This window comes from Miscanthus floridulus, chromosome 2 (genome assembly GCF_019320115.1).
Source record: "Miscanthus floridulus cultivar M001 chromosome 2, ASM1932011v1, whole genome shotgun sequence".
Classification (NCBI taxonomy): Eukaryota; Viridiplantae; Streptophyta; class Magnoliopsida; order Poales; family Poaceae; genus Miscanthus; species Miscanthus floridulus.
The window spans coordinates 149,827,711-149,832,824 of record NC_089581.1 but is presented as its reverse complement, the minus strand read 5'-3'; positions in this window follow the sequence as shown (position 1 = coordinate 149,832,824).

Sequence of the window (5,114 nt, the reverse complement as noted above, 5' to 3'; positions counted from 1 at the left end):
AGGGTCAAATTTTGTGATCCTTTAAATGTGGAGTGGAATAGATCACAAAACTTGACTCTCACATTACATAGACTAAGCCCCCCCCCTAAAAATATGCATACATATGGTGGAAGGCAAAGCAAATGCATAATTGGCAAATTATTGCTCAAGGGAGTTTAATCTATATAATGCATAGAGAAAACATATAAATACCAAATTGAAATCAACATGATGATATCGGTTTAGAAATACCACATCTAGAAACCAATTTGATTGACACCACTTGAAATGGGTGGTGATCATTTGAAGTTTGATGCTTATCTCTGGGGACTCTATTTTCCTTGCAATGAGACGACTACACATATGATAGGCTTGAAAGGGTGTTAGTCTCAAAGCATCCAACTTGTAGAGTAACCTCCCCCAAAATTTGTGCACACAAGTATGGAATACTTGGAGATATGCACATTGATTTGGAATAAAAAAATACCACTTGAAAAATGACATCACATGAATGTGAGAATCATTTTCAAAAATGATATTTGGGGAAAATTATCTACAATTTAGACTTTGGCACATATTAGATAAACAATTGTAAAATAAGCTATGTGACATGCTCCTATGCAATTTAAACCACGTAGGTTTGCTTCAAGGGTAAGAGTGATACCGAGCAACCCTACCATAAGATATACCTAGTGTATGCATGACAAAAGATTAAACATGCAAATGCAAACTTAGACACAAAAAGGAACTATATGCTAATTGAGATTGCAAGAAATTAAATCTAGTTACCTAACATAGGGAGGGGAATTTGGGTCCATAGTATTCACTAACACACTTGACAATTACCTTGACCATCATGATGCACCCCATGAAATGCACCCAAATTATGCCAAGTCTCCAAATTCCCCGAGGTCCATCGGACTTCTCACTTCCCCTTCGGGATCCAAACCTTCTTGGTGCTCTTCATGTTGAAAATGATCTCCTTTGGCACCCAAATGTGTTTGGCCTCATTGTTGGCTTGCTTATTCACCTTGATGGCCACCACCATGTCATTTTTCATTTTCTTCAAGAGATAAGGTGTGGAGGCCTTTTTGTCCACCTTGTTGGTGTAGGTGTTGGAGAGCTTGCTTGTTTCCTTTTATTTTTCTCTTTCTTCTTAGCTCCTCCCCTATTCTTCACCTTGCACTCATAGGACTTGTGGCCTTCCTTGTGGCATACATAGCAAACCACGGTTTGTCCTTCATCAAGCTTCTCACTCCCTTGACGGTGTTATCTTGATAAAGTTGGGCTTGCTCCATTTTGCCTATTACTTGAGTCAAGTCCTTTGTAAGCCGAGCCACTTCTTGCTTGAGTTGCTCATTCTCCATTGCAACCTCTTGTGTGCATGTATCTATAATAACTTTCTCAACACAAACTTGGTTGCACAAGGGTGAGTCTAAATATAAATCATTACAAGAAGTAGAGGCATCCTTTTTAGGCCTGTCAAAGGTTGAATTTTTCTTTTTAAGTGCCTCGGTGGGGGTAGTACCAATGGCTTTAAGATTAGCAACTTTATTAGTTAGCTCATCACAATTTTTACACATGGTTTCCATTTTAGCAAGCAAACTTTTATAGGCATCGTGTGAGCTAGCTAACTTTTCTTTACAAGTTTGTCATCATTGATTGTGCATGCATTTGTTGTTGCACTAGCCTCAAGTTGCTTAATTTTAGTAGATAGTTCACTATTGAGATTAGCAAATGTCTCATATTATTTAAGCATGGTTTTATATGCTTCTTGTAAACTATCTATCTTTTCTTGTAACATTTTTAGCTTCTTTTGTTGACCAGTGCAACTTTTAGCATATTTAAGATTTTCTTGCACGAGTTGCTCATAAGAAGGTAGCTCATCATCACTATCACTATTATTATCACTAGGGATAGACTTTTTGTTATCTCGTGCCATAAGGCACACTCATGAAGTGCTTGATGATGAGTGCTTGTGCCCATGCCTCTTGTGATGGTCTTCTTCTTCACTTGAAGAATCATCCCATGACCTTATTGATGTGAGGGCTTTGTCTTTGCACGTCTTTTTCTTTGTCTTGGGTGTGGGCTTATTTGGACAAACTTCCACAAAGTGTCCCAACTCACCGCATCCATAGCATCCTTTCTTCCTTTGCTCATTTCTTTGATTGGTGAAAATGAAATCTTAAATTTGGATGGACACACCTTTGACATTGAGCCTTTGGATCATCTTCTCCGCCTTGTTAATAAGTTTGATTGATTCTTCATCAAGGTCGGAGGTGGAGGAGGAAGATTGATCATCATCACTTGATTCTTCTTCTTCATCATCATCATATTCTTCTTCTTCTTCATTTGAGGAGCTTGAGCTTAAGCTTGTCTCAACTTGCTTGCCCTTCATCTTCTTGTCCTCACTACAAGCGAGTGCTTTGCCTTTGCTTGATGAAGAGACTTCTTCATCATCCATCTTACATGACATCTCAAATGTCACTATCTTACCAATGACTATGGCTGGGGTCATGGTGCTCAAGTCCTCCATATTGTGAATGACGGTGATGATGCTTGCATATTTCTTTTGTGGTAGCACGGAGATGATATTCCTCATGATGTCCATATGACCTAACTTTGTTAATCCTATAGAATTGAGCTCATTGATAATTAGATTCAAATGAGAATACATGTCACGAATAAGCTCATCATCATTCATTTCAAAAGAATCATAACTTTGTTGAGCTAGGCAATGTTTTTGCTCATGGACATTACTTGCGCCGTTATGGAGCTCTTGTAATTTTAACCAAATTTTATGTGCCATATTTAAAGTGAATATTTGGTTAAACACATCCATGCTAAAAATTCAAACAAGCAATTTTTAGGTCTATCATTGAAATAAATTTCTTTTTCTTCACTCTTTGTGGGTTTATCGGGATTCTTAATAGGTTCAACCCGTCACGAGTGACTCTCCAAACACCCAAATCTACCGCCTCAAGGTGACAAACCATTCTAGCTTTATAGTAGGGGAGTTAGTGCCCTCAAACTATGAAGGCCTAAAGGTATCCATCCCAACCACTCTAAATAGTATTGGCTCAACGACAGTGAAGCCAAAGGTTCAAATTGAGCCAACTGGCTCTGATACCACTTGTAAGGGACCGTGATGCATAAGAGGCAGGGGTGAATTAGGCAACTTAAAAATCTACTCTAAACTATGGCCTCTAATTTCACCTAGTCAAAACCTATGCAAGAAAGTAATCTATCTAGATGTGCAACTACGGTTTTGCTAGGTGTGTTACTATCTCTACCGCAAAAGAGTTATGCAACCTAGGTTCTAATCCTATCAACTAGCCTATCAACTAAGCTAGGAAAGTAAAGCAATCAACCAAGATAGCAATGTGAATGCGGAAGCTAAAGATGAGGTAGAGATGCAAACTCCTGTCGATGACTTCGGTATTTTTACTGAGATATCGAGAAGCGCTCAAGCTTCCCCCTAGCCCTCATTGGAGCCCCTCACAGGAATCCCTTGCAAGGGCCAATCTATCGGTCAGGTAACTCCGTAGATAGCCCTAGGCCTTTCCACACACAAGTGGGTCTTCAATGTGCCTTTCGGCAAGCCTCTCCCGGACCGCTCCCCGCCGTCTTCACTATCAAGCTTCCGGTCGAACTATCGTGGGCCTTGTTCCCTTCAGTACACGGTGGCGGCCACACCACAAACGCGGTTGATGTGATCTCACAAGACTACAAGCCCCTCCAATGTACAACAATGGTGCGCGCAAGCAACGAGTGATAAGAGGTGTGCAAACCTCACTAAACACTAGGCCTAAACCTAGAGCAAGCGCATAAGCGGTGGCTAATCAACCTAAGCACTTCCCAAAGCACCTACGCTAATCACCTAATGAATCACTAAGCACTATGCAAGTGAAGATCACTAAAATGGTGTATCAACACCATTTGTTTGTTTTCTCAGCTCTCCACCCTTCAAATGACCGGTTGGGGGGTTATTATAGCCCCACAAGTGAGAACTAGCCGTTGGACCCTAAGATCCAACAATCTGCTAGTGACCAGACGCTGGTCACGTCCACACTGGACACTCCCGGTCTTCCGACTGTTGAAGCTGGCGCGTTGATCGGACTCGGCGCTGAGTCCAGTCACTTGCCACCAGACGCATCCGGTCGTGTTTGCGCCTCTCTGAAACCTTTCTAGAACCGATCAGACACTGCTAGCCGGTGCATCCGATCGTCCATTTGCCGCATCTGGTCGCACTAACGGTGTTGCCGTGGTGATGAACAGTGCCATCGTCGTGTCCGGTCATATTTCTTCTTCATCGTCCGGTTGCTTACTGACGCTTGCCGTTGTCTCGGACTGCCCATCAGACGCGTCCGGTCCTTACGAAGGGCGTGTCCGGTCGCCTCTGCCAAGCTTGTTTCTTCGCGGTTTTGCATCCGGCTTGGTTCTCATCTTCATGTTTGTACTTTGCTTGGTATCTTAGGTCTTCTCTTGTACTTCTAGTGTCTTGCTTATAGTGTTGATCTTCGGATCATCATGTCGCCTTCGTCCGAGTCACGTCTTATACCCTATTGAACTACAAAACAATTACTTGCAAATTCATTAGTCCAATTTGTTTGTATTAGTCATCAAACACCAAAATCCAAAGTAAATAGACCTAGAGTCCATTTTCTTTACAACCCTAAAGATGTTCGGAGGAGTCCACAGGCGGAGACTCAGGAGTGAAGGCAAAGGCTCCGGTGGCTCGGGCGGAGGCTATGTTGTCTTCGCCCGAGAGAAAGGGGTCCTCACAGCACCGCGGCCCAAGATCGGAGACGGGCCTCCCATGGCCCTGAGGCTAAAGCCCAAGAAGCAAAGGTGGTGCAGGTGGACAAGACCCGGGATGCCCCTAAAGATTTGTACTGGTGTTAGGATATTCTAGGAATGTACCTTAGCTGTCAAAGGGCAAATTTGTACCGTAATATAATAGCGAACAGTGTCCTATAAAAGGGGAAACCGGATGCTATGTAAAGGAGATTGGTGAATACATTAATAAAACCCTAATTGAGCTTGGGCTCACCTTCCATTTCATATACCTTCGCCCAGAGCACCCGGCTGGGCGAAGGCCTTTTGTATCCTACCTGCTGGAAACCCCTAGTTTT